Below are 11,463 nucleotides of genomic sequence, written 5' to 3' on the forward strand. Positions count from 1 at the left end.
CCTCTCCTCAAAATGAAAAGGGAAGTAAAATTGTTTTCTCAGGAACAAAATGCACATTTCAAAAAAAGAGCATTAAACTAACATCAGATGACTTATTCTAAACTATGTCCCCCTTTAATTGGACTTTTCTTCAGATTTACTGTGGGCTCCCCTAGTGGCTTAGACGGTAAAGCGTCTGTCTGTAATGCAGGAGACCCGGGTTTGATTCAGATTTACTAAGAGAAAAAGTTGATCTCTAAACTCCATGTGTTTTTTTTTTCCTCACATATACTTTCTCATGCAAGTAGCATTTTACTGTTCTGTGAAAATCCCGTTGCAATCTGTCAGTTATCAGTATCAGTCATTGGACATTTATGTTCAGAAGTGATGGACCTTTTTGTTCTTTCTGCTTTTAGATGACCTCAGCCTATTTTCTGAGTAATGATATCCTATCCCCACTGGGGACAAATCTCTCCTAAATGCTTGTCTAGCTCACTACATTTTTCACAGAAAGAAGAGTCCTGAGGGCTCGATCCAATGGGGAGGAATTGCCCAAACTGGCCTGAGACAACATAGCTGGATGGCGAGTCCTTATTTTCATCATCTTAGTTGCAAAGAGACAAGGTCATGGCCTGCAAACACAATCTTGTGCATTTGAGAGCCAGGCAAATGCAGAGAAGCAAGTGGGATAGTTGAAACCAGGGGAATGAAGGTCTGAACAGAGCTGGGGAGATGGAGAGGGTCAAGGGAAAGGTTTCAGTTCTAAAGTCACAAATGCAAAGCCAGTGCCAGAGAGGTCTTTCATGTCAACTCTTGAGAGAGGTTCTGTTGCTCAGAGGAGCCACCCAGCACTCCAGGCTAAACAATGCAAAGCACCAGATAGATCAGATCTATTTTTATTCTCTCTTTTATATACTTTATTTTCATCTCAGTACTCTATGTTTTTTTTTAATCCTTTCATTCTTCCTTCTGTGAGTTCCTGTTTTTAATCTCTATCCTCTACAGCTCTAAGCTCTTTTTCGGACTTTTGCTGTTCTTTTTTACTTTTTTTCCTTTTTTCACATAGTCTCATGTGGAAACTGGGTCTTTATGTTGGCCTGGATTTCTCAGGTCTCTAATCAACTCTGTGGAAAGTGGAATAACTTGGCAACAGGCATAATAATAATAATTAAAAATAACAGTGAGCATAGAACCAAGAAATGAGATTCAAAAATAAGGAGACTCATATAGGCTTTCGGAAATAAGAAAATACCTATTCTTGCCAACAGAGAAGCACCCTTACAAATCAGTTAATAACATGTCTCTATGTGCAGGAAAGCAAAACCATAGGGAAAGTCTGCCTTCAGGTGTAACGTTTGCTTTGTGCATTACCTCCTGGTGAAATTCCCACGTATAAACAAACCTCTGAAAACCCAAGACGAGAACAATTGCTGCCACTAGTAAGACTTCCAAGGATACTTTTAAAACACAGAGTAGGTTTGTTTTTCTGGCACAACTGCTTCAGAGAACTTCTCTTAAATCCATTCATGGTCATGGTATATCTTCCATTTATGCACTCTTGTTTGCTGAACTTAAGTCTTGTGAACAAGTTATTTAACAAAAAATACTTTTCAAAATTACCCACACCTTGAACAGCAGGACTGCTGTGTGTCTACTCATGCTCTGGAGAGGCACAAGTCAGGTATTGGGTGTGGGCACAGGACAAACCGCATGGTCTGCTTTGGCAGCCCTGACCTCACCTGCAGGCTGCCCACACACACTCCCTTCCAAACGGTGCTCCTCTGATGCCAATTGGCTGACTGAGCTACTGTGGGCAGGAGCCTATGGGAGGGGAGGGAGGAGGGGATGTGGATAAAAATTTTATAAAGTAAACTTCAAGCTTAAAACTTGATTTACCCTTTCAGTCCAAATCACAGTGGAGGTCCCAACTCTTCTTAAACGTCTTGGACACTGAAGAGTTAATAGGGTATGGAAGCTGGTGCAGCAGGGGGCTGTCATCCAAGGCCAGCAGCAGGAAGGGCTTGGTTCTGGCCAGGCTACAGACAGGCCATCTGGATGCAGGGAAGGCCTAGAATGCCAGGGGCAGCTTTTCTTTTTGGTGTTCGGCTTCATTAAGTTCAGCCTGGGGAGAGTCTGTCTGGTTTAAGACCTAAACCGAGAGTCTTCTTTGAACAAGGATTTGATATTTTGAATTTTATATAAAACCAACACCCACTACATATACTCTTGGTAAAGAAGGTCATGAAACACAACGTCTCTGGATAATAACTTTTTAAAAAGGATGTAGACGAGATTCAGTCGACTTACAAATAGAAACTACGTGTAGTCTTTAAATAATTTCGCTAAGAACAGATAAATCGGGGCAGGTTATCTAAAAAAAAATATTATTTTTTTGTATAATATCACTCTGTGAGTCTTATGAAAAATTCTTTCACTGTTTGTTCTGTAGTTCACTTGAAAAAAGCAATCTCACCACATTGAAATAAAAAATTATTTTATTTTTGTTTTATATTTAACTATACAACATTTGGCATAATGGTAGTGTGGTCCAGTTGTAATTCCTTTCACAGGAAATTTTTCTGTACTAAAATTGAGAAAAACAAACCTCTGCAGGGAAATTATAACAACTTCCTACTCTATATCACTCATGAACATACACTCTGTTTGGAAACCACCCTCTTTAAGAGATACGATCTATCCTTCTCGAGCTATGGCAGACTGTGTTGGCTTTGTCTGTGATATTCTTAACAATTAAAGGAAAAGGTGAATGTAAATTCACTCGGACAAAACAAAGCAGGAAAGAGAAAATTATCCTTAAGAAAATTCTTACCTTAAGGGAAAGAAAATGCACGTATCTTTCTGGGTGGGGAAAGATGAGGGGGAGGGCAGGGGATGGGTGGAGATTTTTTCTCTCCAAGGCATTAATTGCCACCTAGCAGCAGAGAAGGGAATTGCACACATAACTTTGGACTTCAATTCTAGAAAACATCGGTTTTCAAGGGTACGTTACTTTTATTGGAGCTTCTCTGGTGGCTCAGATGGTAAGGAATCTGCCTGCAATGAGGGAGGTCTGGGCTCGATCCCTGGGTCAGGAAGATCCCCTGGAAAGGGAATGGCTACCCACTCTAGTATTCTTGCTGGAGAATTCCATGGACAGAGGAGCCAGGGGGTTGCAGAGTCAGACTCAGTGACTAACACTTGCATTTACTTTTATTATGACCAGTATCTAAGAAATTATTAGCCTACTTACTGGTAGACTATGGATTGATTTTTTTTCTCTCTTGTAGGGAGGAAAGAAAAAGAGATGCAACTAGTGAAAAATTTTGCCTTATTTATAAGAATACACTTTTCATCCTAAAATGTCTCTATTCTTTTGTTTCTCAATGGTTACCCTTGCCACCTCAGCAATAGGTCAAAGGAAAAGAAATTCTGAAGCCATTCTGACACTAAAAAACTGCTAGTTTTGGCCCATTAAAGGAAGAAATGCCTGTTTTTAATATAGAAAGTGGCTTTCCAAACAATCTCAGGGTGATTTCTATGAAAATAAGATCAGAATGTATTTTATTTTGCTAGGGCAATAAGAGGTTATTTATTTTGAGAATTAAAAGACATTTTTAATGAAAGATGAAATAATTTTCAGATCAAATGATTATTCAAATGTGTTAAAGAAGAGCGTCCTTATTTCAAACTTCACTAACCATGTTTTTATTTTTAGAGCAGTCAGTCATACTGAATGCCAAAGCTTACAAGGAGAGCCTCTATAATTGTGTTTCATAGATCTTAGCAGCTAAATAAAAATACCTAAAAATTTTCAAATCAGATTGAAGCAAAATTAAACAGTTCAAAGGACTTAAAAAACAAGGTGAAAAAACTCAGCTTTACTCATGGCTAAAAGTACATCTTACTTAAGATATTAGATATGAGGGGAGGGAGTGGCTTACTATATACTTTCAATTTATCACTTTTTATGCAGATAAATAGCAGGCATTGCCACTATATTGATTATATGATCATATTATTACTAAGGTAGTCAGCAACATTTTAGAAGACAATGCTGGTTTAAAAAGTAATAATCATCATCACTAATATTTTCTGAGTATTTACCATGTGCCAGGCAGTGTACTAAACACTTTAGATGAGAAATTCACTTGGATGAGAAATTCACTTGGTCATCACAATAATCATAAAAGATACTGACCAATATTATCTCAATTTTGTAGCTTTAAGCAACAACAACAAAACAAAGGTTCAGAGAGGTAAAATAAGTCACTGAAGGTCTCAGAGCTTATAAGTAGCTAGGCTTAAATACAAACCTGTTTGCCTTAAAAATTGAAATGCTCCAGGCTTCAGTTTTTGGAATTCTTTTCTATCCACTCTCACTTCAATGTCACAGCTCTGAATACTTCTCTACGATGATCACTCACAATTTTGTATCTCCAGCCTGGACCTCTCCACTAAACTCCAACTCATGTGCCAACTAACAATTTCATGTCTCCATTAGAATGTCTAGTAGATATTCCAGACTTGAAATATGCAAAACTATAGTCATCATCTTTTCCCCGAAACCTACTCCTCCTATCTATTCTTTGTTGAATTTTTTTAAAGTATTTATTTACTTATTTATTTATTTGGCTGTGCCAGGTCTTAGTTGCAGCCTATGGGATCTTTAGTTGTAGCACGCTAACTCTTTAGCTGTGGCATGTGGGATCTAGTTCCCCGATCAGGGATGGAACCGGGGCCCCCAGCATTTCGAGGGCAGAGTATTAGTCACTGGACCACCAGGGAAGTCCCTTCTTTGTTGCATTTCATTGCAACTTCTTTATTCCATTTACTCAGGCCCAATACGTAAGCCATTTTGAAACTTCTTTTTCTTTTACATGTCACAGCCAGTCCATTAACAAAGCACTGTTGGCTCTGTCTTCAGAATATACCCTGAATCCAGCTGCTTCCTACAATCTCACCATTACAACTTTGGTTCAAGCCATTGTCATCGCTTGCTTAGATTACTGTAGTAGCCTTGTTCTTGTTAACCTGCTTGGCCCCCTCTAGTCTGTTTTCAACACAAAAGTTGGGATAATTCTTTCAAAATGTCAATCCTGAAATATCTGTGTTCAAAATCTTCTAGTAGCTTTCTATCTCACTCAGAGTTAAAGTCCTCACCGTAGCCTACAGGCCCTATATCAGTAGCCCCTAGCCCATTTCCTCTTTGATTTCACCTCCTAACATTCTAACTCAGGGATGTTTGTCTGTTTTGTTTACTGAGGTATTCTTAGCACCATAGTAACAATGTTTGGCATATAGTAAGGTAAACAACAAATATCTATTGAACGAAAAAGAAATATCTGACTCTAGGACTTGTCCTTTCCGTAATTCCTTTCTATGAGTACATTGGTGGCTTTGCAAGTTGAAGGTCACTGTCCGGATCATCCCGAGTAGCTCTTGTAGCAGAGCAGCACTTGTGGACCAAGAGAAAAAACATTTTGGTCTCTTGGGGTTCCAATGACTTTTAGCTCCTTTAAGCGGGATTTAAGGATTTGGCTCAGGGTATATCCTGATTTTTAACCAGCAGGTACAAAATTGATCAGTAAGGGTATTTTGCAGAAAGAATAGGCCAGAAAAGCACATTACTTCTCTGTTTAAAAACCATTATTGGAAACTTCAGGATTTTTTAGAATTAAACAAAAGTAAATTTGAATATGAGCCAAGTTGAAACTTTCCTATGGACATGTAACATTCATCGTTACTCAACTGTCCAGATGACATTCTGTAACAATTGCTTAATTTCCGGAAAAAAAATGTTCTAAATAACTCAAGTATGCCAATGGCTTTTGTACAGGCCTCTCTTTTGGTCACACACACTGAGGAGGAAAATTGTATTATACACTTTAGACAGAATTCTAAAGTGTTATTCTTCTAAATTATATCTTTTAATTTCAATTTGCTATATTCCAAGTTTTAGCTATTATCAGAAGAGAGCTTTAACTTCTGAGCATCTATTTTTTAAAAAAATTAAAAAGTTGTAGTAGATACAGAGAAGGCTACCTTCAGAGAGAGCCATCTAAAAGTCTATCAAATGTTGGTTAAATAAATTATGATGCATTCATATGATGGAATACCTTATGGTTATACAGACATTTAAAAGCATGTGACATGAAGAAATGTTTGTGGTGTCATGTGCAAATTAAAAATAAGCATATATAATTGTATACAAATTTCTGTGGCAGTTAATTTTGTTGAGGTACTAATTCTATGTTTTCTCCTATCTCCTTACTTCTTTTCTTTTTTTTGGCAGCACAGTGTGGCATGTGGAACGTCCCCCACCAAGGATCGAACCCCTACTTCTTGACCACATCCAGGCAGCTATCCAGACCCCAGATTCCTGTAAGGCAAACAGCAAAAGCTGCATGGAGACAACAAAGGCTCACTCTGTCTTTTGAAATGAGAAGTTGGTGGGGGGTGGGGGGGGGAATAAATGCCTTTGAGGGTGACATGGAAGACAGATTCCTCAAGATTTAGGAGATGGAAGCCTATAAGTTGAGTGACAAAACCTCAGAGAGGAAGACTGCACCCAGGCGCAGTGGATGGCAAATTCACTTACTTGTTTCCAGACTCTTGAGTTCTAAAGGTGGTAAAAAGAATATTGGAGTCAACAGACCTGAAGGGAAGATGGCACAAAAAGGAATCTCAGCAGTAAATCAATGTGGATGGATGACCAAATAATTTGAGGTAATTCCAGGTATTTCCACAATGATTAAGACCCTTGTACAATCCTGGATGGAGAGGAAATGCTCAATAATAATGGAGGTTGACTTTCCCACCAGCATGGTAGGACGAGAATTCAGTTAGCCTCATGTTGACCTAAAAAAAAAAAAAGCAGTATTTCTTTCTATGGAATGAGTCATACTCCACAACATGCATATGCATACAGAGACATTGTATGCATATTATAAATATTGGAAAATGTATCATCAGGACAATTTCCCTCCCTTCTTTTAGACATTTATATAGGGCAAAAAATGACTAAATTTCTAATAGTAATTTTCTCTACCTCGTGGATTAAATGGGGTTATCTCTCATACTGTTTGCATTTGAAAAAATAAATGTTTATTCCTCTTATTATTGGAAAAGTGTAAAACCAACTGTAAGCTGAGTTTTTCCCCTGTACTTTTGAGTAGGGAGCAAACAGGAAAGGGTATATGTCACAATTTTAGGTTCTATTTTCCAGCTATTTCAGAGTCACCAGTATTAATGTGCCTAGAAGTATAGTAAAAACTAAATGTCAAGAAAAAACAACAGATTTTTTTCTCACATTAAAAAAAGTGTTGTATACCTCCTGCACCCTGTAAAAACCAAAAATATTATTCTATCTGTCAGGTTCCAGCAAGAAACAAGATGACACACTTGAAAAGGGCAACTGAAGAGAATATAATCAGAACGTGAGCAAGAAAACAGCAAGAGATGACACAGTACCACTGCCAACCTGTGGCCAATGTGGAAGGAGAAAGGGTAATAAATACACTGGCCTCTCTCCTACTGCCTTCTGATCTTTTGCTAGTGCTCTCCATCAGCTTCCCTCATAGCTCGGTTGGTCAAGAATCTGCCTGCAATGTAAGAGACCTGGTTCGATCCCTGGGTTGGGAAGATCCCCTGGAGAAGAGAAAGACTACTCACTCCAGTACTCTGGCCTGGAGAATTCCATGGACTGTATAGACCATGGCGTTGCAAAGAGTCAGACACGACTGAGCAATTTTCACTTACTTCACTCACTCACTCACTCCATCAGCTGAGCTCAACCAGAAGCCAGAAGGGAATAAAACTTGGGGAAGTAACCCATAAAGGGTAGGGGCAGCAGAGAATATCTAGCATGGTGACATTAAAGTGCAAGCAATTCTGTCATTTTGCTATTAATATTTGCAAATGCAAAGATTTCTGCTAGAAGAGTACTAGAAACAGAGTTTGGGACTTCAATCTTTGAACTTATGCAATATATGCAAGAGATATATGCATAGATAAGGAATATATGCAATAGATTTGAAATTATTATTACTGCTTTCCTGGTGGCTCAGACGGTAAAGAATCCACCTGCAGTGTGGGAGACCTGGGTTTGAACCCTGGGTCAGAAAGATCCCCTGGAGAAGGGAATGGCTACCCACTCCAGTATTCTTGCCTGGAGAATTCCATGGACAGAGGAGCATGGTGGGCTAAGTCCATGAGGTCACAAGGAGTCAGATGTGACTGAGCCACTAACACACTACTGCTAAAGTACTCTTATTCATCCATGAATTCTAAACTTTATTGAAATATAACACAGTTCCTGTCCTCTGCAGGCTTGATTTAATAGATGGAGACAAACTGTAAGTAAATAAACACTATTGTTAATGTGTGTAGCACGATGTTAAAATGGGATTCTTTCTGTTTCAGTTTTGGCTGAGGCTCTAAAGAAAGTAAACTATCCCCACATTCCGCAGTAAAGTGGAAGACCATGAAAATTAGAAATTTTAAAAAGGAGGGAGGCTGTTTTTGCCACTTTAAATTGTCTATTGACTTCCTTACTTCATGTCTAGGAAAGAGGCTTTAGTGAAAATCAGATATATGACCCCTAAGCTGAGTGTCATAGTGGATTAGTGTCTGGCTCATATCTGAGGAACCCATTCATTCAATACTTATAGAATATTTGTTAAGTATTCTTAATGCTGCTGCTAAGTCGCTTCAGTCATGTCCGACTCTGTGCGACCCCACAGACGGCAGCCCACCAGGCTCCCCCGTCCCTGGGATTCTCCAGGCAAGAACACTGCAGTGGGTTGCCATTTCTTTCTCCAATGCATGGAAGTGAAAAGTGAAAGTGAAGTCTCTCTGTCGTGCCCGACTCTTAGCAACCCCATGGACTGCAGCCTTCCAGGCTCCTCCGTCCATGGGATTTTCTAGGCAGGAGTACTGGAGTGGGGTGCCATTGCCTTCTCCGCTTAACACTTAACAGTATTCACTATTCTAGGCACAGGTGACCTTAGAGGTGATTTGTTCACCTCTGTCATTTAAATCCTCTGCCTTCATGGAGGTAACATTGTAGGGGAATCTAGTCAAGGCTATGGTTTTTCCTGTGGTCATGTATGGATGTGAGAGTTGGACTGTGAAGAAAGCTGAGTGCCAAAGAATTGATGCTTTTGAACTGTGGTGTTGGAGAAGACTCTTGAGAGTCCCTTGGACTGCAAGATCCAACCAGTGCATTCTGAAGGAGATCAGCCCTGGGATTTCTTTGGAAGGAATGATGCTAAAGCTGAAACTCCAGTACTTTGGCCACCTCATGTGAAGAGTTGACTCACTGGAAAAGATTCTGATGCTGGGAGGGATTGGGGGCAGGAGGAGAAGGGGATAACAGAGGATGAGATGGCTGGATGGCATCACTGACTCTGGACGTGAGTCTGAGTGAACTCTGGGAGTTGGTGATGGACAGGGAGGCCTGGTGTGCTGCGATTCATGGGGTCGCAAAGAGTCGGACTGAGCAACTGAACTGAACTGAACTGAGGCAGAAAGAAATTTTGATTGGCTGTGAAGATGAGTTTTTAATTTGGAAATGTTTGTAGTCCCAGAAATGTGAGGCAAAGCCATTCTGTGGGTGTTTCTTTGAGTCAGATATGGGCTACCAGAGAGGGGTCAAGTGGAAGCATGAGGAATCCTCCAGAGAAAGAAGCTAGAGGTGTACACCTCAGATGCTTTAGACCAAATGACATGTATTTACCCAAGTGCAAGTAAGAGATTTGAGCATTTGCTCATTGGGGATGGAAATGTTTCCAAAGAACTCATAAAGTAAAGAGTCAAGTGCAAACACCTGCTAAGCTCAGAGAGCATCAACAGAACTGTACTAGTCTTGCTAAGAACTCTCTTGCCATTTCCTGTATTTCGTCTTGGAAGAAGTAAGGCAACTGAGTTGGTGGTGGTGGTCAGAGGGGCGTGAAGAGAGATTTTAGATTGGGACATAGGAAGTCAATCATTCCCCTTTAACCATGGCAAGCTCAAGCTGGCAGACGAGGAAAGGGGCATTCTAGAAAACATATTGATATAACTTTTCTTCTTTGCTATTTAGCAGTATTTATCACGATTGAAAATTTAGGTTGCCTTTGAACTGCAATTCTATTTCTATGAATTCATCATAAAGAGTTAATCAGGAAACTACACAAAATGTGTGCATGTACAAAAAACAACAGTTAGAACTGGACATGGAACAACAGACTGGTTCCAAATCAGGAAAGAAGTACGTCAAGGCTGTATATTGTCACCCTGCTTATTTAACTTCTATGCAGAGTACATCATGAGAAATGCTGGGCTGGATGAAGCACAAGCTGGAATCAAGATTGCCGGGAGAAATATCAATAACCTCAGATATGCAGATGACACCACCCTTATGGCAGAAAGTAAAGAAGAACTAAAGAGCCTTTGATGAAAGTGAAACAGGAGAGTGAAAAAGTTGGCTTAAAACTCAATATTCAGAAAACTAAGATCATGGCATCTGGTCCCATCACTTCATGGCAAATAGATGGGCAAACGATGGAAACAGTGACAGACTTTATTTTGGGGGGCTCCAAAATCACTGCAGATGGTGACTGCAGCCATGAAATTAAAAGACGCTTGCTCCTCAGAAGAAAAGTTATGACCAACCTAGACAACATATTAAAAAGCAGAGACATTACTTTGTCAACAAACGTCTGTCTAGTCAAAGCTATGGTTTTTCCAGTAGTCATGCATGGATGATCATGTATGGATGTGAGAGTTGGACTATAAAGAAAGCTGAGCAACAAAGAATTGATGCTTTTGAACTGTCGTGTTGGAGAAGACTCTTGAGAGTCCCTTGGAATTGCAAGGAAATCCAACCAGTCCATCCTAAAGGAAATCAGTCCTGAATATTCATTGGAAGGACTGATACTGAAGCTGAAACTCCAATACTTTGGCCACCTGATGGGAAGAACTGACTCATTTGAAAAAACCCTGATGCTGGGAAAGATTGAAGGCGGGAGGAGAAGGGGACGACAGAGGATGAGATGGTTGGATGGCATCACCAACTCGATGGACATGAGTTTGAGTAAACTCCAGGAGTTGGTGATGGACAGGAAGGCCTGGCGTGCTGCAGTCCATGGGGTCGCAAAGAATCGGACACGACTGAGTGACTGAACTGAACTGAACAAGAATATTCATTATAGTATTTTTACAGTAGCAAAAACTTGGAGATAATTTAATTTCCCACTCATGGTGGTGGTGGTTGGTGGTTTAGTCGCTAAGTCGTGTCTAACTCTTGTGACCCAGTGGACTGTAGCCCGCCAGACTCCTCTGTCCAGGGGATTTCCCAGGCAAGAACACTGGAGTGGGTTGACATTTCCTTCTCTAGGGACTCTTCCCCAAGCAGCTACTGAACTGGGTCTCCTGCATTGCAGCAGATTCTTTACCAGTAACTGAGCCACCAGGGAAGCCCAGAGTTATGTAAATTATTGTATT

General features: G+C 40.1%; 1 long non-coding RNA gene across 1 annotated transcript; it reads left to right on the forward strand.

The window, feature by feature from the left end:
* The first annotated feature begins 2,862 nt into the window (after positions 1-2,862).
* LOC132342326 (uncharacterized) lies at positions 2,863-8,964 on the forward strand. Its single transcript, XR_009490658.1, has 3 exons — positions 2,863-3,020; positions 6,272-6,705; positions 7,354-8,964. It is a non-coding gene; the product is annotated as an uncharacterized lncRNA (long non-coding RNA).
* The last annotated feature ends 2,499 nt before the right edge of the window (positions 8,965-11,463 follow it).

This window comes from Bos taurus, chromosome 15 (genome assembly GCF_002263795.3).
Source record: "Bos taurus isolate L1 Dominette 01449 registration number 42190680 breed Hereford chromosome 15, ARS-UCD2.0, whole genome shotgun sequence".
In the NCBI taxonomy this organism is placed as follows: Eukaryota; Metazoa; Chordata; class Mammalia; order Artiodactyla; family Bovidae; genus Bos; species Bos taurus.